The sequence below is a fragment of the Neoarius graeffei genome, chromosome 2 (genome assembly GCF_027579695.1).
Source record: "Neoarius graeffei isolate fNeoGra1 chromosome 2, fNeoGra1.pri, whole genome shotgun sequence".
NCBI lineage: Eukaryota > Metazoa > Chordata > Actinopteri > Siluriformes > Ariidae > Neoarius > Neoarius graeffei.
Genome location: NC_083570.1, coordinates 60,362,859 through 60,388,719, shown reverse-complemented (window position 1 = coordinate 60,388,719; position 25,861 = coordinate 60,362,859). Strand labels below are relative to the sequence as shown.

General features: G+C 44.6%; 1 pseudogene; it reads right to left on the bottom strand.

Moving 5' to 3' along the window:
- Positions 1–11,884: 11,884 nt before the first annotated feature.
- The window catches only part of LOC132869694 (sodium- and chloride-dependent GABA transporter 2-like), a 41,231-nt pseudogene continuing 27,254 nt past the window's right edge, over positions 11,885–25,861 (bottom strand).

The window sequence follows — 25,861 nt, the reverse complement described above, 5'->3', positions numbered from 1 at the left end:
GATAAGAACAAGACAGACGAAACACTCAGACAATATAAACAGTATAAACACTCTAGATATGAACTAGACATAGACTAAACACTCAAACAATATAAACAGTATAAACACTCTAGATATGAACAAGACATAGACTAAACACTCAGACAATATAAACAGTATAAACACTCTAGATATGAACAAGACATAGACTAAACACTCAGACAATATAAACAGTATAAACACTCTAGATATGAACAAGACATAGACTAAACACTCATATATATATATATATATATATATATATATATATATATATATATATATATATATACACACACTGGTTCAAATAACCAAACAGTCAAGGCAGACCCGTTGCAACAAGGTAGGCAGACTTGGCAATTGCCTAGGGCCCCAGCCCTCGAAGGGCCCCCGCTGCCGAACGACTGGTTATGTATTCAATAGCAATGACAACTTTTTGAGCGCGGCAGCGCAGCGCCTAATGACACTTGTTGAAATACCCTAGTTCCAAGGGGGGCCCCTAATGCACAACAGCGCCTCCCTACATGCTTTGGCCGAAAAGTGCAATGACAGTCTGTTGTCAACCCCTCAATGCCCATCTCCGTCCAGTCAAGTGGTTGCAGAGCTCCGCGGCAAAAAAAAAAAAAGCAAAAGCAAATATGAAGCGAAATTACCCCTCAGGGAGCCAGAAGAGAAAGAAGAAATGGGAAGAGGAAGACAGAAAAAAACAAGACACTGGTAAGTGAGAATGTACACACTCATTAATACCAAGCGGGTCGTTTACTTCTTACACTTCCTGTGTCAGTTGCCTCAAGTGAGAGGAGCTTTTCAGCTCTGAAGCTTATTAAGAACTATATGAGGTCCACCATGGGCCAAGAGAGGCTCTCCGGACTGGCACTGATGTCAATTGAATGTGATGTCCGCAGGTCTTTGGACATGGAGGGTATTGTGGCTGCCTTTGCTGAAGCCAAAGCCCGCATGCAGCAGTTTTAGACATTTTGCCCATGATTCTAGTTGTGTATTCTTAAATTTTTATGTGTTTTTCTATACCTTTTGCACTTTTCTGTGTGTGCTGGTTCTTATTAAGATTCTTATTCATGTTTGTAATCATTTAATCACCATTTGAAGTTATTTCTACTTGTGTATATACACTGTAAATATTTAGTATTGTGTTATTTGCACATTTTATATTACTTTGTCTTATTTTCATATTTGATTTATATATATATATATATATATATATATATATATATATATATATATATATATATATGTGTGTGTGTGTGTGTGTGTGTGTGTGTGTGTGTGTGTATTTTGTCTATTCTTGTGTTTAATAATAATGTAAAGAGTTCATTTATTAAGTAAAAATCGTAAGAATGATTACAATATGTGTGGTTTATTTATTAAGTCTTCAGTGGGTAGGCGGCCATAAGGCCTTTCGTCGAAGGGGGGATAATTATGGGCCCCAGATCCCCCTTTGCCTAGGGCCCCCAAATAGCTTGAAACGGGCCTGAGTCAAGGGCACTTGAGGTATAGCAGGTAAACATGAAACATGATCCATAAATTATGGAAGCCAGTTTCTCTCATAATAATGAAGGAATCTCACAGTGATGAGATACAGTGGTGCTTGAAAGTTTGTGAACCCTTTAGAATTTTCTATATTTCTGCATACATAAATATGACCAACGGTAAAACATCATCAGATTGGGCTGCACGGTGGTGTAGTGGTTAGCGCTGTCGCCTCACAGCAAGAAGGTCCGGGTTCAAGACCCGTAGCCGGCAAGGGCCTTTCTGTGCGGAGTTTGCATGTTGTCCGCGTGGGTTTCCCTCAAAGACCTGCAGGTTAGGTTAACTGGTGACTCTAAATTGACCGTAGGTGTGAATTGTTGTCTGTGTCTACGTGTCAGCCCTGTGATGACCTGGCGACTTGTCCACGGTGTACCCCGCCTTTCACCCGTAGTCAGCTGGGATAGGCTCCAGCTTGCCTGTGACCCTGTAGAACAGTATAAAGCGGCTAGAGATAATGAGATGAGATGAGACATCATCAGATTTTCGCACAAGTCCTAAAAGTAGATAAAGAGAACCCAGTTAAACAAATGAGACAAAAATATTATACTTGGTCATTTATTTATTGAGGAAAATGAGGCAATATTACATATCTGTGAGTGGCAAAAGTATGTGAACCTTTGCTTTCAGTATCTGGTGTGGCCCCCTTGTGCAGCAATAACTGCAACTAAACGTTTCCGGTAACTGTTGATCAGTCCTGCACACCGGCTTGGAGGAATTTTAACCCATTCCTCCGTACAGAACAGCTTCAACTCTGGGATGTTGGTGGGTTTCCTCACATGAACTGCTCACTTCAGGTCCTTCCACAACATTTCTATTGGATTAAGGTCAGGACTTTGACTTGGCCATTCCAAAACATTAACTTTATTCTTCTTTAACCATTCTTTGGTTGAATGACTTGTGTGCTTAGGGTGGTCGTCTTGCTGCATGACCCACTTTCTCTTGAGATTCGGTTCATGGACAGATGTCCTGACATTTTCCTTTAGAATTCGTTGGTATAATTCAGAATTCATTGTTCCATCCATGATGGCAAGCCATCCTGGCCCAGATGCAGCAAAACAGGCCCAAACCATGATACTACCACAAACCATGTTTCACAGATGGGATAAGGTTCTTATGCGGAATGCAGTGTTTTCCTTTCTCCAAACATAACGCTTCTCATTTAAACCAAAAAGTTCTATTTTGGTCTCATCCGTCCACAAAACATTTTTCCAATAGCCTTCTGGCTTGTCCACGTGACCTTTAGCAAACTGCAGATGAGCAGCAATGTTCTTTTTGGAGAGCAGTGACTTTCTCCTTGCAACCCTGCCATGCACACCATTGTTGTTCAGTGTTCTCCTGATGGTGGACTCATGAACATTAACATTTGCTAATGTGAGAGAGGCCTTCAGTTGCTTAGAAGTTACCCTGGGGTCCTTTGTGACCTCACTGACTATTGCACGCCTTGCTCTTGGAGTGATCTTTGTTGGTCGACCACTCCTGGGGAGGGTAACAATGGTCTTGAATTTCCTCCATTTGTACACAATCTGTCTGACTGTGGATTGGTGGAGTCTAAACTCTTTAGAGATCGTTTTGTAACCTTTTCCAGCCTGATGAACATCAACAACGCTTTTTCTGAGGTCCTCAGAAATCTCCTTTGTTTGTGCCATGATACACTTCCACAAACGTGTTGTGAAGATTAGACTCTGACAGATCCCTGTTCTTTAAATAAAACAGGGTGCCCACTCACACCTGATTGTCATCCCATTGATTGAAAACGCCTGACTCTAATTTAACCTTCAAATTAACTGCTAATCCTAGAGGTTCACATACTTTTGCCACTCACAGATATGTAATCTCATCTCATCTCATTATCTCTAGCCGCTTTATCCTTCTACAGGGTCGCAGGCAAGCTGGAGCCTATCCCAGCTGACTACGGGCGAAAGGCGGGGTACACCCTGGACAAGTCGCCAGGTCATCACAGGGCTGACACATAGACACAGACAACCATTCACACTCACATTCACACCTACGGTCAATTTAGAGTCACCAGTTAACCTAACCTGCATGTCTTTGGACTGTGGGGGAAACCGGAGCACCCGGAGGAAACCCACGCGGACACGGGGAGAACATGCAAACTCCGCACAGAAAGGCCCTCGCCGGCCCCGGGGCTCGAACCCAGGACCTTCTTGCTGTGAGGCGACAGCGCTAACCACTACACCACCGTGCCGCCCCCAGATATGTAATATTGGATCATTTTCCTCAATAAATAAATGACCAAGTATAATATTTTTGTCTCATTTGTTTAACTGGGTTCACTTTATCTCCTTTTAGGACTTGTGTGAAAATCTGATGATGTTTTAGGTCATATTTATGCAGAAATAGAGAAAATTCTAAAGGGTTCACAAACTGTATTCTATTAGAATCTAATAATCTATTGTAAAGTGTATTCATGGGATGCAACATCACTCCCTGTTGCAGATGGGAGCCCAGGAATTAAATAAATGCAATAAAAACAAGCTGTTTTCAATTGTAGGTATTGTATTTAAAACTGTGTGGATGTGCCAGAAGCCAACATAAAACCATGCATGCAGAGCATTCTCAGTCAAAAGGGATTAATGATCCAAAAGTGGAGTCTGGTCCATTAACAGAAGAAATTATTGCCATGTTTGTGTATAGAAAACAAGCAAGTTATTAAAAGCCAGAAGTATACTCAAAAGAAGTGGATATAGAAACCACCCAGTGGGATAGACCCTTACACGCTAACAAAGAAGGATTTTTCCTTTGAAAGAAAAATGTATGACCTAAATTTGACATTAGTAGAATACATTTTGATCCTACTGTAGCCTTAACTAAATACAAAGACAATATTTATGCATACTATCAATTAACTTAACAGAAAATCAACATTTAAGTTTTTTTTTAAGATTGTGTATATGTTTAGTGTTTTGTATTTGTAATTATTTGTATATGTCCATGTGCAACACTACCAGCTCTGCTGATCAACTTATCCTCTTTAAATAAAGTTATTAATTAATTAATTAATTAATTAATTAATTCATTCATTCATTCATTCATTCATTCATTCATTATGAGTAGGAAAATTATCCATCCGATGAGTTCCCTGACATCTCAAACTACCTGGTGCTGCAGACATCTTTCGACACGGACACACAGATGAAAACCTGCCTCTAAGAGGCAGTAGCAATAATAATAATAATAATAATAATAATAATAATAATAATATGTTGGGCTTAATCAAGGTTGAAATCTGATTTTCCAAGTATTCAACTGATTTTATTGAAGATTTTGGGCTTAGAATTAATAGTTTTATTAACCAGTAATTATTAATGAATTAATTCATCATTCATTTGTGTCTGGTTTGTTCAGTTTACAACTTTGCTCATGTACTACAATTGCATTTGCATTACAAGTATCACAACAGATTTTATGTTCTAAAGTGGACTGTATTGTGTAAGTCTGTATTACTGGGAAGATTTTAGAATATACAAATTGAAAATAAAATTATAGCTGGCCGTCTGGGTAATTTCTACCCATTCCAACACAATAATGTAAGGGACTTTCATTGTGTTTATTATCTCATCTCATTATCTCTAGCCGCTTTATTCTTCTACAGGGTCGCAGGCAAGCTGGAGCCTATCCCAGCTGACTACGGGCGAAAGGCGGGGTAGACCCTGGACAAGTCGCCAGGTCATCACAGGGCTGACACAGACACAGACAACCATTCACACTCACATTCACACCTACGGTCAATTTAGAGTCACCAGTTAACCTAACCTGCATGTCTTTGGACTGTGGGGGAAACCTGAGCACCCGGAGGAAACCCACGCGGACACGGGGAGAACATGCAAACTCCGCACAGAAATGCCCACGCCGGCCACGGGGATCGAACCCAGGACCTTCTTGCTGTGAGGCGACAGCGCTAACCACTACACCACCGTGCCGCCCCCAGATATGTAATATTGGATCATTTTCCTCAATAAATAAATGACCAAGTATAATATTTTTGTCTCATTTGTTTAACTGGGTTCACTTTATCTCCTTTTAGGACTTGTGTGAAAATCTGATGATGTTTTAGGTCATATTTATGCAGAAATAGAGAAAATTCTAAAGGGTTCACAAACTGTATTCTATTAGAATCTAATAATCTATTGTAAAGTGTATTCATGGGATGCAACATCACTCCCTGTTGCAGATGGGAGCCCAGGAATTAAATAAATGCAATAAAAACAAGCTGTTTTCAATTGTAGGTATTGTATTTAAAACTGTGTGGATGTGCCAGAAGCCAACATAAAACCATGCATGCAGAGCATTCTCAGTCAAAAGGGATTAATGATCCAAAAGTGGAGTCTGGTCCATTAACAGAAGAAATTATTGCCATGTTTGTGTATAGAAAACAAGCAAGTTATTAAAAGCCAGAAGTATACTCAAAAGAAGTGGATATAGAAACCACCCAGTGGGATAGACCCTTACACGCTAACAAAGAAGGATTTTTCCTTTGAAAGAAAAATGTATGACCTAAATTTGACATTAGTAGAATACATTTTGATCCTACTGTAGCCTTAACTAAATACAAAGACAATATTTATGCATACTATCAATTAACTTAACAGAAAATCAACATTTAAGTTTTTTTTTAAGATTGTGTATATGTTTAGTGTTTTGTATTTGTAATTATTTGTATATGTCCATGTGCAACACTACCAGCTCTGCTGATCAACTTATCCTCTTTAAATAAAGTTATTAATTAATTAATTAATTAATTAATTAATTAATTAATTAATTCATTCATTCATTCATTCATTCATTATGAGTAGGAAAATTATCCATCCGATGAGTTCCCTGACATCTCAAACTACCTGGTGCTGCAGACATCTTTCGACACGGACACACAGATGAAAACCTGCCTCTAAGAGGCAGTAGCAATAATAATAATAATAATAATAATAATAATAATAATAATATGTTGGGCTTAATCAAGGTTGAAATCTGATTTTCCAAGTATTCAACTGATTTTATTGAAGATTTTGGGCTTAGAATTAATAGTTTTATTAACCAGTAATTATTAATGAATTAATTCATCATTCATTTGTGTCTGGTTTGTTCAGTTTACAACTTTGCTCATGTACTACAATTGCATTTGCATTACAAGTATCACAACAGATTTTATGTTCTAAAGTGGACTGTATTGTGTAAGTCTGTATTACTGGGAAGATTTTAGAATATACAAATTGAAAATAAAATTATAGCTGGCCGTCTGGGTAATTTCTACCCATTCCAACACAATAATGTAAGGGACTTTCATTGTGTTTATTATCTCATCTCATTATCTCTAGCCGCTTTATTCTTCTACAGGGTCGCAGGCAAGCTGGAGCCTATCCCAGCTGACTACGGGCGAAAGGCGGGGTAGACCCTGGACAAGTCGCCAGGTCATCACAGGGCTGACACAGACACAGACAACCATTCACACTCACATTCACACCTACGGTCAATTTAGAGTCACCAGTTAACCTAACCTGCATGTCTTTGGACTGTGGGGGAAACCTGAGCACCCGGAGGAAACCCACGCGGACACGGGGAGAACATGCAAACTCCGCACAGAAATGCCCACGCCGGCCACGGGGATCGAACCCGGACCTTCTTGCTGTGAGGCGACAGCGCTAACCACTATACCACCATGCTGCCCTGTGTTTATTATCTCCACTTGAAATATTATAAACCTTTGCTTTCTGCTGTCCTTTTTTACTTAGTGAACCTCTACTGTATCATGAATTCCAACTATAAAGGCACAAATAGGGCGGCACGGTGGTGTAGTGGTTAGCGCTGTCGCCTCACAGCAAGAAGGTCCGTGTTCAAGCCCCGTGGCCGGCGAGGGCCTTTCTGTGCAGAGTTTGCATGTTCTCCCCATGTCTGCGTGGGTTTCCTCCGGGTGCTCCGGTTTCCCTCACAGTCCAAAGACATGCAGGTTAGGTTAACTGGTGACTCTAAATTGACCGTAGGTGTGAATGTGAGTGTGAATGGTTGTCTGTGTCTATGTGTCAGCCCTGTGATGACCTGGCGACTTGTCCAGGGTGTACCCCGCCTTTCGCCCGTAGTCAGCTGGGATAGGCTCCAGCTTGCCTGCGACCCTGTAGAACAGGATAAAGCGGCTACAGATAATGAGATGAGATATTATATTTAATACAAAATCTTGTGATTTTATGATACGATTTGTGGCTGATAATTGTCTATTTTACTACTAATTTTTGGAACAATTAGCAAGATGCCAAAATAAGATACATCTCCCAAAAGAATGTGTAAAATACTGAATCACATTCATTCTTTGTCTATTACTCAATACCCCCAGCCCACCACCCAGATGATTTTCACACGTGCGCGCACACGCACATTTAGACCTAGGGTACTTTAGCATAGCCAATCTATCAGCTGTCATGTTTTTAAGGGTGCAACGAAAAACCAGAGAACCTGGAACCCACAGAAACCCGCACGGACTAGGCAACCTTTAATGGGTAAAAAAAATTACACAGCTGTTGATGGTGAAATATTGCACTGCTTACAAACAGGAAAATGGCCCATCATAAAAGTGCCCATAGAGGGCGACATAGCCTTCCAAAGGACACTACAAAATATTTTCATTTCCCATTTGTTTAGTGCTATTTGGTGGTCATCAGCAGAGTGAAGTATTAATGTAGGATTTCCAAAGACCACTTTCATAGAAACAAAGTCCTCCATAGTGTCTCATGCCATTAAGGAATTCAGCATTGCGATTCCTTCTCACTGACAGGAAAGTATCCATCCTTGGTACATGCTGTTCTCTGGGGAAGATCTTCCTCATCAGGAGCAAAAATAACTTGTAGCTTCTCCTGCTCCTTTTGTGTTATGGGCAGATCAGAGAATGGTGTGGTCAGCTTATGGAATCTCTAAGGACAGAAAGAAAGAAAGTAGTAGTAGAGGTAAAAACAAATTGTGTCATTGGTGTCTCACATGTTGCAATAGTGTTCTTACCTCCCTCACTGTTCCCTTGGCAGTGCCCATCTTATACACAATCCATAGAGGGATACAGACCATGGATGACAATGCCATAAGCCAGCCCAATGCTTCACCCCACCATGGATACACATACTCTTTGTTGTACCTTAGTGGAGTATACTTGATTAAAGAGAAAGCAAAAGTACCCTACGGGAACAAGTATATGAATGACATAAATCCAGATGGCTTAAATCTATAGTAAATTATGGTTAATAAAGAGTAGCTGATTGCAATGTATTGTATATTGTAATAAGCCTGGATAAATTCGGAATTATAAAATCTAGTTTTTAACATGATCATTAGCTAAATAAATATAAATAAATAAAATCACGGACGGGTAGTGTAGTGGTTAGCGCTGTTGCCTCACAGCAAGAAGATCTGGGTTCGAGCCCCGCGGCCGACGAGGGCCTTTCTGTGTGGAGTTTGCATGTTCTCCCCTTGGGTTTCCTCCGGGTGCTCCGGTTTCCCCCACAGTCCAAAGACACGCAGGTTAGGCTAACTAGTGACTCTAAATTGACCGTAGGTGTGAGTGCAAATGGTTGTCTGTGTCTATGTGTCAGCCCTGTGATGACCTGGCGACCTGTCCAGGGTGTACCCCACCTTTCGCCCATAGTCAGCTGGCATAGGCTCCAGCTTGCCTGCGACCCTGTAGAACAGGATAAAGCAGCTAGAGATAATGAGATGAGATGTCAGCCACAAGAAATTCCCTCATTCAAAGGTGAAAATCTCTGAATGAGCAGAGGCAAGAAGAGCACTTCTTTATTCAGATGGGTAACTTACTGACTGCAGGTGTGAGCTAAAAGAAATTCACAGAGAGCATGAGAACATGGAGAGCAACGAGCAGAAGGAACATTTTTTTAATGGAAAAAATGCTATGTCGATTGTAAATGTTACTACTGTTTCCCAAGATATATTCATTTGGTACCTCACAATTAGTACACTTGTTATTACACTTATATTATTGCACTGGCTTCAAGTCTGTAATGCACAGACTCTGGCCCCAATTTTTGCAAGATGGTGGCTCCCAAAAGAAGCTTCTAAAATGCACAGTGGGAGTGAATAGTGCCATGTTGTCCACTCATGTATATAGTCATTGGGCTGAGTATAATTTTGCTCACAGTATGTTGTGTGTTCTACTGAATTGGCTAATGTGTTTGTTTTATTGAATTTAAATTCATACATACAAATTATACCATTACTCAAGTGGTCATAAATTGAAACTGATGTATAAGAGGGCAATGATTTCTACTGACTTAAATGTGGATCCTGTTCAGAGGTGGACGAAGTACCTGACTCCATTACTTAAATCAAAGTACAGATTCCACTGGTGAAATGTTACTCTGATACAAGTGAAAGTTGTACAGTCAAATTTTTACTTAAGTTAAAGTACTGAAGTACTTGCTTTTAAAAATACTTAAGTAATAAAAGTACATTTTCTGTCAACGCATCGTTGTATCATTGCCATAACACTTACAATACCTAATGCCGCTATCAAAGACAGAAATGTGAATTCACAAAATGAACACATGCTGTGCCATCATGGTGACTTAACGTTAAGCTAGCTAGTCAGTGAAAATCCACCTGACATGCTAGCAAACTCTTTTCAAACTTGAAATCATATTGGGTAGCTAATGCTACTAGAAAAGAAAGATTTCAACATTGTTTATTTGGCAAGATTATGCTAAAACATATTTCTGAAAGGACTTCAGGTAAGTTAATTTTATTCATGTTAGTGTAACTCCATTTTTACATGCTAACTAACAGTGTCCAAGTTAACTAGCTATGTGTAAACGTTAGCAGTGGACAAGGCTAAGGCCACTTGGCGGGCAAATCCATAAAAAGTCATTGGACGAACCAGACTGCATAGTTATTGCAACGTTATCGCTAGCTCTAAAAGCACAGACAACTTCACTGCAAGCTTTCTCTTGGAATAAGACATTTATCTATACACCTCAATATATATGCTTCCGCGGGTCGGACGGCGAGTTTTTGTAGGCTGTGATGTAGTTCGTTTTCAGCAAACAAAGCAAACATTTAAAACAAAACGAATCTTTAATCCTTTCAGAAAACTGAAACATGGGTTCTAGTGATAGTCATGGGTGTGTGCATTCCCCAGAAGAACCGCCTCCTTCCATTCTGCCATCAACTAATCATGTTAAATAATGCTACTGAGAAATCACTGAACTTGATTTTATACAGTCTATGGATGTGACGTGACCCTAGTGATTACTGATAGACTGTCTCAGTGTCACCTGCGAAAAAAACAATCATGTTTTAGAAAAGAAAGGAAAAAACATCCACTTTCAAAGCTGCTTCATAGTAACAAGCAATGAGGACCTTGATAGAAATGTAGTGGAGTGAAAAGTACGATATTTGCCTTTCAAATGTAGTGAAGTTAAAGTCATAAAGTACAGATTCTCAAAAAGTGCACTTAAGTACAGTACTCAAGTAAATGTACTTCATTACTGTCCACCTTTGATCCTGTTTAGTTAGAACAAAAACTGCAGCCAAACTTGTCCTTTGTGGATAAAATTGGACACCCCTGCTACACCTAAAAATACATCTAAGTGTACACCAAGATCATCATCAAACAGAGCTAGACTCCAGTCTAGAATCAGGGAACCCTCTTGTATACTTTCCAAGTCCACCTTAATTTTTGCTCATGGGGTGTCATACTCCAGTACTGGTGGGTCACAACTCTGCAAAGTTTAGCATTATTGCTCAGTTATTACACCTGAATCAGGTCTTAAGCTAATTACCTCCGTGGGCTGAATTCAGTGTGTATATAATTTCAGAAGAGCATTAGTTTGATGCAGCTGTACTAGGCGTGTCTGAAAACTGGAAATTATTATGTATTGATGTGTGTTCATGTTGCTGAACATAATTATTAATTTTAAAAAGAAGCCAAGCAGCCTTTATTTGTCACACATACACTATGTGAAGCAGTGAACACACACAAGCACACACAGGTGAGCAGTGAGCACACACACATACTCAGAGCAGTGGGCAGCTATGCTGCAGCGCCTGGAGAGCAGTTGGGATGTAGGTGCCTTACCCAAGGGCACCTCAGCCCAACTTCAGGCCATGGCTACCTCATGTTAACCTAACCTGCATGTCTCTGGACTGTGGGGGAAACCGGAGCATCCGGAGGAACCCCATGCAGACATGGGGAGAACATGCAAACTCCACACAGAAAGGCCCCTGTTGGCCACTGGGCTTGAACCCAGAACCTTCTTGCTGTGAGGCAACAGTGCTAAGAGCTTTTTAAAATTTTTAAGAATTTTCTAAACTTTTAATGGTTAAGTCGAAATGAAAAGCGAAATATATCCAACATGGTATCAGCATTGCGTACAACTGAGGAAAGTGAACACATTGAGACACAATGCTGACGATTCTCACTTTATATTTTCATATTGTTCTGGTCATCCAATTAATGCATTTATAATGAACAAGTAGTATGATAGATCCCATTCCATAGCACTGATAATCTCTCTTTCAGTGGGATACACTTAAATAACATACACCAAGAATGTACCAGCAATCCTATTTAGACCGTTATCAGTAATTCTTACGGTGGCCTATTATTTTAACATGAAAGATGTTCAGAAAATGCAAAGAAAACAATGAAAAGAGAAAAATTTATGAACAAATTCTCACCATAAATCCAGGCAATGCAAAAACTCTCAAAAGCACCAACAAAGAGGAGACGCATCCCACTGGCTGCATAGTAGTCAAACAGCTGGAAGACATACATTCCACCCTATAAAGGGGGGGTGGGGTGGTAGTTTGACATTTTCTCTTTCTTTTCCCCTCCTCGTTATTTAAGATTTGAGACATCTTTGCTACCAGTCCACCTCTGGCTAGACTAGCAAATGTGTCCTTTTTATATGCCAGAGTATTACAATGTCATGTTATATGGTGTCTTGCAAAAGTATTTATCACCCTTGGTGTTTGTCTTGTTTTGTTGCATTACAAGCTGAAATTAAAATGGATTTTTGCGGGGTTAGCACCATTTCATTTACATCACATGCCTACCACTTTAAATGTGAAAATTGTTGTTTTATTGTGGCACAAAACAATAATTAAGATGAAAAAAACTGAAATCTGGAGTGTGCATAGGTATTCACCTCCTTTTGTATGAAACCCCTAAATAAGAGCTAGCCCAACCAATTCACTTCATAAGTCACATAATTAGTTAAGATCCACCTGTGTGCAATCAAAGTGTCACATAATCTGTCACATGATGTCTGTATAAATCAACCTGTTCTGGTAGGACCCTGACTCTGCAACACTACTAAGCAAGCAACATGTAAACCAAGGAGCACTCCAAACAGGTCAGAGACAAAGTTGTGGAGAAGTATAGATTAGGGTTGGGTTATAAAATATATCCCAAACTTTGAATATCCCACAGAGCACCATTAAATCCATTATAGCAAAATGGAAAGAATATGTCACCACTACAAACCTGACAAGAGAAGGCCGCCCACCAAAACTCACAGACCTGGCAAGGAGATGCGACAAAGGCACCAAAGATAACACTGAAAGAGCTGCAAAGATCCACAGTGGAGATGGGAGTATCTGTCAATGGGACCACTTTAAGAGATTGTAGTCGACTTCAGGAGCGGTCACTCACAGCATCCCCCTCTGACCATCTATGGTGCTGCAGTGGAGAGGGTGAGCAGCACCAAATTCCTAGGGGTGCACATCGCTGAGGACCTCTCCTGCTCCAACAACACCGCATCGGTGGCCAAGAAGGCTCAAACTCGCCTCTACTTCCTCTGCAAACTGAGGAGTGCATGAGCCCCACCCCCCCATCATGTGCTCATTCTACAGGGGCACCATTGAGAATGTCCTCACTGGCTGCATCACTGCGTAGTATGGAGGCTGCAGTGCCTCCTGCCAGAAGATTCTGCAATGCATAGTGAACACAGCTAGCAAGATCATCGGTACCCCTCAGCCCTCCCTTACGGACATCTATCACTCCTGTCTCACCCTCAGAGATATTTTTCATCTGCAGGGACAGGAAAGCTGGTCAGGACTGAAGGAAAGCTGGATGGCACTAAATACAGGGCAATTCTGGAGGAAAACCTGTTTGAGTTGACCAGAGGTTTGAGACCGGGATGAAGGTTCACATTCCAGCAGGACAATGACCCTAAATGCATTGCTAAAGCTATGCTGGAGTGGTTTAAAGGGAAACATTCAAATGTCTTGGAATGGACAGACCTCAATCCAATTGAGAATCTGTGGCATTACTTAAAGATTGCTGTACACCAACACAGCCCATCTAACTTGAAGGACTTGGAGCAGTTTTGCCTTGAGGAGTGGGCAAAAATTCCAGTGGCTAAGTATACTAAGCTAATAGAGACATACCCCAAGAGACTTGCAGCTGTAATTGCAGCAAAAGGCGGCTCGACAAAGTATGGACTTTGGGGGGGGTGAATACCTATGCACACTCCAGATTTCTGTTTTTTCATCTTCATTATTGTTTGTGTTACAATAAAGCAACAATTTTCACCTTTAAAGCTGTAGGCATGTTGTGTAAACCAAATGATGCTAACCCCCTAAAAATCTATTTTAATTCCAGTTTGTAATGTGACAAAACAGGACAAACATAAAGGGGGATGAATACCTTTGCAAGACACTTTACATGGTTTATATGGTTCAGTACAATTGTTTAAATTTGTCTAGCCACTAAATATGCACTGTAAAGTGCCCTACCTCTGTCACCATGATCAAGCCTCTGAGAAAGGAAAGCAAGGCGATGGCAAGGATGAGAAGTTCTCAATGGTTTTTGCGACGGAAGACTGATGGGTACATGTCAATTATTGCCGTCACCACACTCTCAAAACAGAGAAACTGAGAGATCAAATTAAGCAGATCAATGACTAATGAATGGTTTCAGAAAATGTTCTACTCGTAATGCTTCATGTAATGAAGATAGCATAATTGGATAAAAAAAGTAAAACTCATGACCATCACAAAGTTCTGCAAGTGCAATAACTGTTTGAAGGAAGACTGTATTGCTAGTTAAGCTCTATATAAAGCGCTACGTTCCTGAACAGGTTAATACCATTTTTGATAATAGTTTATAACAACTTCTTGATAACTATACAGATGCTTTTATGTTATTTAGCAAATATTCAATAACCTATTTTGTCAATGGGTTTTCATGATTCATGTTGACTATTGCTGGCGGCACGGTGGTGTAGTGGTTAGCGCTGTCGCCTCACAGCAAGAAGGTCCTGGGTTCGAGCCCCGGGGCCGGCGAGGGCCTTTCTGTGTGGAGTTTGCATGTTCTCCCCGTGTCCGCGTGGGTTTCCTCCGGGTGCTCCGGTTTCCCCCACAGTCCAAAGACATGCAGGTTAGGTTAACTGGTGACTCTAAATTGACCGTAGGTGTGAATGTGAGTGTGAATGGTTGTCTGTGTCTATGTGTCAGCCCTGTGATGACCTGGCAACTTGTCCAGGGTGTACCCCGCCTTTCGCCCGTAGTCAGCTGGGATAGGCTCCAGCTTGCCTGCGACCCTGTAGAAGGATAAAGCGGCTAGAGATAATGAGATGAGATGTTGACTATTGCTGAAAGTCATATTATTAAGGGAGAAGTCATGATAACAATAGAGCATACACAAGCCATTACTTTTTACATTCAATAACTGATTGCATTCATATTTTACCTGACTGTCCAGGCCAAGCAGCACAATCATAATGAAGAAGAAACATGCCCACAGAGGAGAGAAAGGCATTGTGGAAACAGCACGTGGATAAGCATTTAAAAGCCAATCCAGGGCCTGCAAAATAAATGAATAGTTTTTACACAAACTAACACATCACAGACTGTTATCATGAATGTCACAGATAACTAACACACACACACACACACACACACACACACACACACACACACACACACACAAAAGAGCATTCTTATGTAATGTATGGGTCATGACACTGAGTGAGTTTATTGTCCATTACATATTTTGCCAATTATGCTCTTCTATTTAGGTTATATATGCTGACTCGGCATTCACAGTGTTCACACTGCATGCATTACATTTTGAGCATATAATTTTTCAGACCTTGTTTATAGGTCCCAAACAAAGACCACTATTTGAAAGGCAATACATATCTGATTCTGCTACCTCTGAAATTGGGACATTCTGCTCAAAAGACATGAAACCCAGGATAGAAAAAATAGCAAATCCAGCTACAAAACTTGTACCACTGTTCAGTAAGCATAAATATATGCAATCTCTGTGGGTTTAAAAAAAAAAAAGACAAGCAAACTTATAAGGACTGAATGATGGCTACATGCAAAAACGGCACAGCTACTTTAAAATTAAAGTTATCTAATAGGCATATCAGGTCAAAATACAAATTCAATCCAAATTGCTTGAAACTGGTCTCATGGACTTCAGAATTGAATGCAGAAAAACATATTTTAATTCTGTAAAAAGTATGCTTTCCTGGGCTTGAGATATGACAAATCAAAGATTGGGGGAAAAAAGGCTTAATTTTTAGCAAACTGCCGTAACATTCTGTTTTAGGATAATATGGTCCGGAATGGGCCTCATTAACGAATGAGATCAAGTGTTTTTTTCTTTATAACTTTTTTTACTTTTCAATATATTTACATGGAAATTGGCAGGCACATAGATGGTTGTATACTGAATACAAAATTTGAAAAATTAGTAAAAACCAATGATGCAAGTTAGTATTGAAATTTGTATTAATTATGCTAATTAGGTTAAAAAAACCCCATTAAATCGGTATACTCTCTTCACAGTTTCACCAACTGGCTTTATTTGTGCAATATAAAGCTGATTTTAGCTCTCATTTATACATCACAAAGAAGGAGAAATCAATGTTAATTATAAAATATGCATAAAAAGCATTGCATGTCATTCACATCTACCATTTTCTATCAAAATAAAAGAGAAATAAAAAATATTTCTAATACCCTCTTTGTGCTCTGTAGGCCTTTGCATTTCAAAGTAGGGCCTACTAGTGTTTATATGAAATAATATAAATTATTGTTTCGATTAATATTCACAGCTTTCAAGGTGAACCTCGAAAAAAAACTGTGATTCACATCCAGTGAACAATTCCAGTTCACTGAACTGAAATTGATGCTCGTGTTTTAAGACTTCCGTTTTTTTAAATATCATTCCGAGCACTAAGATCTCAGTAGTTTTCATCAAAACAACTACAGTTGTATTCTAAAATTGTTTATTTTCATGTATCAATTTGATTTGAAAAAAAAATTTAAAGTAGGTAAAGCTATGAAAACTCACTTCAAAGGCTCCCATGAATCATAAAATCAAAACTAGCTGACGGAAAATTTCACTGAATACTTCATCAGAAACCATGACAGCTACAGAACATCCCTGTAAGTGTTATCTGATTGATATTCACGAGTAATCCAGTCAGAAACCGATCAGAAGAGAGAGAGCCTGACCACTTTACCGTGACTCAAAAAAGCACTAGCAGTTTCCCGACGTCACGTGAGCAGAGAGTGCACTCTTGTTGTACCAAATTCAACCTGCCATTACTCCCAAAGTACTGAACAGATCTTAATGAGATGAATTTATTTGGAAAGTAGATATTATAAGCTTTTTAATGATAGTATTCATGATAGAAAATATTCAAGAGTTAAGCAATGACATATTTGGAAACTGTCAGGTACGAAGTAGGTGGCTGTATGTGCAGAAGTATATGTATTTCCAAAGGTGAAGATATATACAAACAGACACAGGCAAGCAATCTAAATCGGCAGGCTAAATCCAAATCGTGAAACAAGCAAAGGGTCGGGCGAGGCGCAAACGGGATATCAGAGGCAGAGTGAAAACGGGAACGGGGAACAGGAACAACAATCAGGAAACCATGAAATCAAACTGGTAGAAAGGCTCCGTAATGCGTATTGACGTAGTGTAAAACTTCGCACTGATACTGCATCTGAACAGTCCTTATGTAGGTGCACATATACCTCTTTAAAAATGTTCAGGTGCACGTCGTTAACGGCACATGTGCTAGAGTCTGCCAGACGCGTATGCAGCTCAGGGTGCAGGACTGACAGAACAACCCCCCCAAAGAGCTCCCTCCGGGAGCAAAAATCCATCTTTTGAGGCTCCAGTGGGGGCTTGGGTTCAGGCTCAGGACAAAACTTGGATTCCTGACTTGCACTGGTCTCAGGCTCTGGAGATGGTTCGGGCTTGAGCTCTGGAGATGACTCTGGACTGGACTTGGGCTTGAGCTCTGTACTGGACTTGGGCTTGAACTGTGGGGATGACTCTGGCTCCGGACTGGACTTGGGCTCTGGGCAGGAATCATGCTCAGACTCTGGACTTGACTTGGGTCCTGGACTTGGCTCGGATCCGGGACTGAAAGTGGGCTTGAGCTCTGGACTGGACTCGAGCTCCAGAGATGGCTTGAACTCTTGAATGGACTCTGGCTCCAGCTCAGGAGAGGACTCAGGCTTGAGCTCTGGATCTGGCTCTGGCTTGGACTCAGGGCTGGGAGTGTGCTCGAGCTCTGGGCTGGACTCGCATTCTGGAGATGACTTGAGGTCTGGACTAGATTCGGGCTCAAGCTCTGGAGATGACTTGGACCCTGGACTTGACTTGGACACAATACTTGACTAGTTCAAACTCTGGACTTGACATGGACTCTGAACTGAACTCAGTCATGGACTCGAGCACTGTCAGCATATTGCTATGGTCCTGGCCAGGTGGCAGGATAACTACGATGGCATCTTCATGGCCGGGCAGCAGCCGGACAGCAACGATGCCTTCATAGCCAGGTGGCAGCGGAGCAATGATGTTCTCTTAGCTGGGCGGTGGCGAGACAATGACTCCTTCATAGCCGGGCGGTGGTGGGACGATGATGCCTTCATAGCCGGGTGGCGGCAGGATGATGATGCCTTCATAGCCAGGCAGCGGGACGACACCAATGTCTTCATAGCCAGCTGAGGCAGAGGTCACTCCATCAGCTTCTAATACAGGTTCTGGCATTGGTTCAGACTCTGGCGCTGGCACTGATTCTGACACTGGCGCTGGCACTGACTCTGGCACTGGTTCTGGGGCAGACACCTGGCACTGACTGATTCTGACTCTGGCACTAGCACTGGTTCAGGAGCTGGTGCTGGCTTTGATGCTGGCATGGGCTCTGGCACAGGAACAGATGCTGGCATTGGCTCTGGCATTGGAACAGACACTGGTGTTGGCTCGGACACTGGAACAGACACTGGCATTGGCTCTGGAACAGACGCTGGACCTGGCTCAGACTCTGGCTCTGACGCTGGCACTGACTAACATTGGCATTGGAGCTGGCTCTGGTTCAGGCATGGGTTCTGATGCAGACTCTGGTTCAGGCATTGATTCAGGTGCTGGCTCTGGCTGAGAAACCAGCTCAGGAAAGGCAGCCTCTAGGAGGGGCTCTGGAACAGCAGCCTCCTCTGCTATTGCTGCAGTGGCCATTGGAGGGATCTCTGAAGCAACGACCTCCTCTACTGCCGCTGCGTCGGCCATAGGCATGATCACCCCCCCCCAAAAAAAAAACTTCATGGGATTTGTCCTTTTCTAAAGATTCAAAGATAAACTGGAGCATGACTAAGAAAGTCTTCAAACTCTTCAGGCACAGGTACTCCACCCATCGGTAATCTACTTGGATCAGGTACTCCATCCATCGGTGAGCTCATCCAGCTGTCCATGTGAGCAGGAAGCTCACCCAGATCAGTTCTGGAGGCTTGGGTTCTACAAAGTCCTTGTGAACAGATTACACTGCATGCTGAATTCCCGAGAGTTATATATTCCATAGTACATTGCTGTGAGGCCAATTCCAAAATGTTGCCGGAAGTACAAGGTGAGGGGCCAAGATACAGGAACCCAGTCGATGTGTGGTATGGCAAACTGGATCACTTCCACTACATCCATTGTTTGGCAAAGTAGACTGTCAGGTATGAGGTAGGTGGATGTACAGTGATGCTTGAAAGTTTGTGAACCCTTTAGAATTTTCTATATTTCTGCATAAATATGACCTAAAACATCATCAGATTTTCACACAAATCCTAAAAGTAGATAAAGAGAACCCAGTTAAACAAATGAGACAAAAATATTATACTTGGTCATTTATTTATTGAGGAAAATGATCCAATATTACATATCTGTGAGTGGCAAAAGCATGTGAACCTCTAGGATTAGCAGTTAATTTGAAGGTGAAATTAGAGTCAGGTGTTTCCAATCAATGGGATGACAATCTGGTATGAGTGGGCACCCTGTTTTATTTAAAGAACAGGGATCTATCAAAGTCTGATCTTCACAACACGTTTGTGGAAGTGTATCATGGCATGAACAAAGGAGATTTCTGAGGACCTCAGAAAAAGTTGTTGATGCTCATCAGGCTGGAAAAGATTACAAAACTATCTCTAAAGAGTTTGGACTACACCAATGCACAGTCAGACAGATTGTGTACAAATGAAATTCAAGACGATTGTTACCCTCCCCAGGAGTGGTCGACTGTAGCGCGGACAATGAGTGGGTGGAGCACAGAGGACGGCAGGACAACGTTTGGAGGTAGTGACAGCGTATTTATTAGTAAACTTTTCAGTCTAATAATCGCAGCACACAGACACACACTCAGCCTCCAATCCCGGGTCGCGCTCCCTCTGCTCTCTCTCAGCCTCCTAAAATAGGGAGCGGTTTACTGGGAAAACACACACAAAACACAGGTTAATTACAGTCAGGTGTAGTGAATCTGCCACTCACCTTCCCCGGCTCCACCCTCCTGTCACAGACTGATGCTTGACCACGCCCCCGCTGCCACATACCCCCACCGCCCGACTCCGGCAGGGCGCCCGTCCGGCACGCAGCCGACTCCCCCCCCCCTTGACGGGAGAGGAAGTCCGCCACGACCATCTGCGCCCCCGGCCTGTGGACCACCTTGAAGTTGAAGGGTTGGAGTGCCAGATACCAACGGGTGATCCGCGCGTTGGCATCCTTCATGCGGTGGAGCCACTGGAGGGGCGCGTGGTCCGAACAGAGGGTGAAAGAGCGCCCCAGCAGGTAGTAAAGGAGGGCGAGGACCGCCCACTTGATCGCCAGGCACTCTTTCTCAATGGTGCTGTAGCGCCCCTCACGCACTGACAGCTTGCGGCTGATGTATAGGACTGGGCGGTCCTCCCCCTCCACCTGCTGGGACAAAACGGCCCCCAGCCCTCTGTCCGACGCATCCGTCTGCAACAAAAAAGGGAGAGAGAAGTCAGGGGAGTGTAAGAGTGGCCCCCCACACAGTGCAGCCTTTACCTCAGAGAAAGCCCGCTGGCACTGCTCCGTCCACTGGACCGGATCTGGCGCCCCCTTTTTAGTGAGGTCAGTCAGCGGGCTGGTGACGTCCGAATAATTAGGTATAAACCTACGATAGTAGCCAGCCAGCCCCAGGAACTGTCTCACCCCCTTTTTGGTCTTGGGCCTCGGGCAGGCCGCAATCGCTGCCGTCTTATTAATTTGGGGACGCACCTGCCCGTTGCCCAAGTGGAAGCCCAGATACCGTACTTCCACCCGCCCAATCGCACACTTCTTCGGGTTGGCAGTGAGTCCCGCCCGCCTCAGCGACCTAAGGACGGCCCTCAGGTGTTGCAGGTGCCGCTGCCAGTCATTGCTATAAATGATGATGTCGTCTAGGTACGTGGCCGCATAGGTGGCGTGCAGCCGGAGGACCCGGTCCATCAGCCGCTGAAACGTAGCGGGCGCCCCAAACAGCCCAAACGGAAGTGTGACGAACTGGTGTAAGCCGAACGGTGTGGAAAAGGCCGTTTTCTCTCGGGATAATGGAGTCAAGGGGATCTGCCAATATCCCTTCGTCAAATCCAGTGTCGAGTAAAAGCGAGCCGTGCCTAGTCGATCGAGCAGCTCATCAATACGAGGCATTGGGTACGCGTCGAATTTAGACACCGCGTTGACTTTTCTATAGTCCACACAGAACCGGACCGACCCGTTGGCCTTGGGAACCAAGACCACCGGGCTGCTCCAGTCACTGTGGGACTCCTCGACGATGCCCATTTCGAGCATGGCCTGAAGTTCTTCCCGAACCACTTTTTTTTTTGTTCGGGTAATCTATAAGGGCGGCTACGCACTACCACCCCCGGGGGCGTCTCTATGTGGTGTTCTATGAGGTTAGTGCGACCGGGCAGGGGCGAGAACACATCCGAAAACTCGGCCTGCAACTGGGCGACCTCCGCGAGTTGGGTCGGGGAGAGGTGGTCTCCACAGGGGACCGGAGAGGTACGTGATGCCAATGACCCTTTAGGGACCTCCGGCCCCAGCTCCGCCTTCTCCGGAACTACCGACACCAACGCCACGGGGACCTCCTCATTCCAGAGTTTCAGCAGATTGAGGTGGTAGATCTGTAGCGCCCCCTCCCTGTCCGTTCGCCTAACCTCATAGTCGACGTCCCCGACTCGCCGTGTGACCTCAAAGGGTCCTTGCCACTTGGCGATTAATTTGGAGCTCGACGTGGGCAACAGGACGAGTACCTTATCTCCCGGAGTGAACTCTCTAAGGCGCGTGCCCTTGTTGTACAGGCGGGCTTGCCGTTCCTGGGCCTGCCGCAAATTCTCCTGAGTTAGGTGGGTGAGCGTGTGGAGTTTTGCGCGCAGATCCATAACGTACTGAATTTCGTTTTTGCTCTGTGAAGGTCCCTCCTCCCAATTTTCCCGCAGTACATCTAAGATGCCGCGCGGCTTACGCCCGTATAATAATTCAAACGGGGAGAACTCCGTGGAGGCTTGGGGGACCTCTCGCACTGCAAACAACAAGGGTTCGAGCCACTTATCCCAGTTACGTGCGTCCTCACTTACGAATTTTTTAATAATATTCTTGAGGGTGCGATTGAACCGTTCAACTAAACCGTCCGTCTGTGGGTGATAAACGCTGGTGCGGATCGGCTTAATACCTAGTAGCCCATACAGTTCGCTCAGTGTCCATGACATAAACGAGGTGCCTTGGTCAGTCAGAATCTCTTTCGGGATTCCAACCCGGGAGATGACGTGGAAGAGGGCCTCTGCAATACTGCGTGCTGAGATATTGCGAAGAGGCACCGCTTCCGGGTATCGCGCTGCATAGTCCACCAGAACTAATATAAAGCGGTACCCTCGTGTTGACCGATCTAATGGCCCGACGAGATCCATCCCAATTCTTTCGAACGGGGTCTCGATTAATGGTAGGGGGTGCAAGGGCGCTTTTGGAATGGCCGCTGGATTTACTAACTGGCATTCGTGGCACGCCGTACACCACTTACGGATGTCGCCGCGAATCCCCGGCCAATAGAATCGGGCCATTATCCGGGCGAGTGTCTTATCCTGCCCGAGGTGTCCAGCCATGGGATTAAAGTGGGCCGCCTGGAATACCAATTCCCGGCGGCTCTTTGGAATTAATAACTGGGTGACTCGCTCTTTCGTCTGAGTGTCCTGCGTCACTCGGTATAATCTATCCTTCAAAATGGAAAAATAGGGGAAGGACGGGGTGGCGTTCGGCTGGAGCGTTTGACCATCGATTACTCTCACTTGGTCAAACGCGTGTCGCAGAGTCTCGTCTCGCGATTGTTCCAGTGGGAAATCCACGAGGGATTCCCCAATAGAAAGAGGAGGGGCCGGCGGCTCTTCACCCTGTCGCGGAGATGACGTAGACGGCTCTGCGACCGCTGCTCCAGCCAAAGCGACACCGGGACCCTCCCCCGTCAACCGGCAGGACCCACTCTTTACTAGGCGTGCCATTAAACCCCGAAATCCCGGCCAATCGGTCCCCAAGATCAAAGAGTGGGTAAGGCGAGGATTAACCGCTGCCTTCACTGTAGATTTTTCCCCTCTAAAATATATGTGGACCGACACCAACGGGTAGCTGTGAATATCCCCGTGCACACACAACACCTTCACCCCTTGTGCTCCCCCCAATGCCTCGTCTTGCACCAGGCTTTGGCGGATCGAGGTCTGATTGCAGCCTGAATCCACCAACGCCTGATATGTAGCCCCTTGTACACTTACCGGTATGTGATACGCTCCGGCCCAATCGAGGGCAGCCTCTGGCGCGTCGGGGATCCGCACCACCGCCCCCACCTCCATCGCTGCACATTGTTGCTGCAGGTGGCCCGGTTCCCCGCAGCGCCAGCAAACCGGCCCGGGCCTTCCCTCTGCAGCTGTGTTCTGGGGCTCACTCACCTGAGGGGGGGGAGAGACAGACACAGAAGGGAGAAACGGGAGGGCACCACGGGTGCGGCGGGCCAGCTGGGGTGGAGCCGGCCCCCGCCTCCGTGGTGGGGGAATGGGGCGAGGACGGGACACGGGAGGAGGGGGGGAAGACAGAGAGAGAGAAGAGGAGACAGAAGACGATGTCATCCGTTGTCCTGCCGCCGGAACAGCCGCCAGATGATCCTCCGCCAGTCCTACGGCCTGATCCAGCGACGCCGGGCGGTGGCACTGGACCCACTCCGCGGTTCCGGCTGGTAAGCGGGCACCGAACTGTTCCAGCGCCACCTGGTCGATGATTCCCTCGGCGTCGTGATCTTCGGCCCTCAGCCACCACCAGCAGGCGTCCCGGAGCTGCTGGCTGAACGCGAACGGGCTGCCGACTTCCTCCATCCGCAGCGCGCGGAAGCGCTGGCGCTGCTGCTCCGGCGTGCGCCCCATGCGCTGGAGGACGGCCCGGCGAAGGTCAGCGTAGGCCAGCCGGCGGTCGGCAGGGAGCTGTAATGCGGCCAGCTGCGCCTCTCCAGTCAGGAGGGGGAGGAGGCGCGCCGCGCGCTGCTCCATCGGCCACCCCGAGGCTTCGGCGACCTGCTCGAACAAGGTGATGAAAGCCTCGGGGTCGTCCTGCGGGCCCATCTTGGTCACAGTGAGGGGAGACGGGCCCGCGGCCGGGGCGCTGGTGGACCCCGCCGACGCGAGGAGCCGCCGGAACGCCTCTCGATCTTCCTGTTGAGCCAGCACCAGGGCTTCGAAGCGGCGCTCCTGCTCCTTTCGGAGCGTGACGAGTGCCTGGTGCTGGCTCTGCTGAGCCGTGGCGAGGGCGTGGACCAAGTCCGCGAACGGGGAGGATTCCATGGAGCTGCAGCACTGGTGCTCCACCTTTTCCCGGGTTTCGGCACCACTGTAGCGCGGACAATGAGTGGGTGGAGCACAGAGGACGGCAGGACAACGTTTGGAGGTAGTGACAGCGTATTTATTAGTAAACTTTTCAGTCTAATAATCGCAGCACACAGACACACACTCAGCCTCCAATCCCGGGTCGCGCTCCCTCTGCTCTCTCTCAGCCTCCTAAAATAGGGAGCGGTTTACTGGGAAAACACACACAAAACACATGTTAATTACAGTCAGGTGTAGCGAATCTGCCACTCACCTTCCCCAGCTCCACCCTCCTGTCACAGACCGATGCTTGACCACGCCCCCGCTGCCACATCGACCAACAAAGATCACTCCAAGAGCAAGGTGTGTAATAGTCAGCGAGGTCACAAAGGACCCCAGGGTAACTTCTAAGCAACTGAAGGCCTCTCTCACATTGGCCAATGTTCATGAGTCCACCATCAGGAGAACACTGAACAACTATGCATGGCAGGGTTGCAAGGAGAAAGCCACTGCTCTCCAAAAAGAGCATTGCTGCTTGTCTGCAGTTTGCTAAAGGTCACGTGGACAAGCCAGAAGGCTATTGGAAAAATGTTTTGTGGAAGGATGAGACCAAAATACAACTTTTGGTTTAAATGAGAAGCATTATGTTTGGAGAAAGGAAAACATGGTGTAACCCATAGGAAATGGTTACCATTTAGCTATTATTAACAGTAAAATGTTATAGCACAGTTTGACCTCAGGGTGGCGCACGGGCACCATATTCAGCGGTTGTTATGCCAGCCACATTAGTTCATCGTTCCACCTTGACACTAAGAGTACACCGAGCCTAACGTCCAAAAGGAAAAGGTAAAAATTACATTGCGATTGCCAAATTCGCTGTTAAATGTAATCAGATTCAATGCTAATTAGTTATTTTACATCAAAGATCTATCCAAGAAGTGAAAGCCAACGTGAACAGTGTTCCAGTCTGTTGTATTTTTCACCACGAAACTCTGGTAAGCAGAGCTACTTGTTAACTTGACCGTTATTGTAAAATCGAATGCTGTGATGTAGACCATGATAGCTACACTTTATAAAAACCAATTGGAGTCTGATAAGCGATATTTTGCTAGTATTAAATGTTTTAATCAGCAGTGGTAGATCTTTATCATTGCTATAGTTT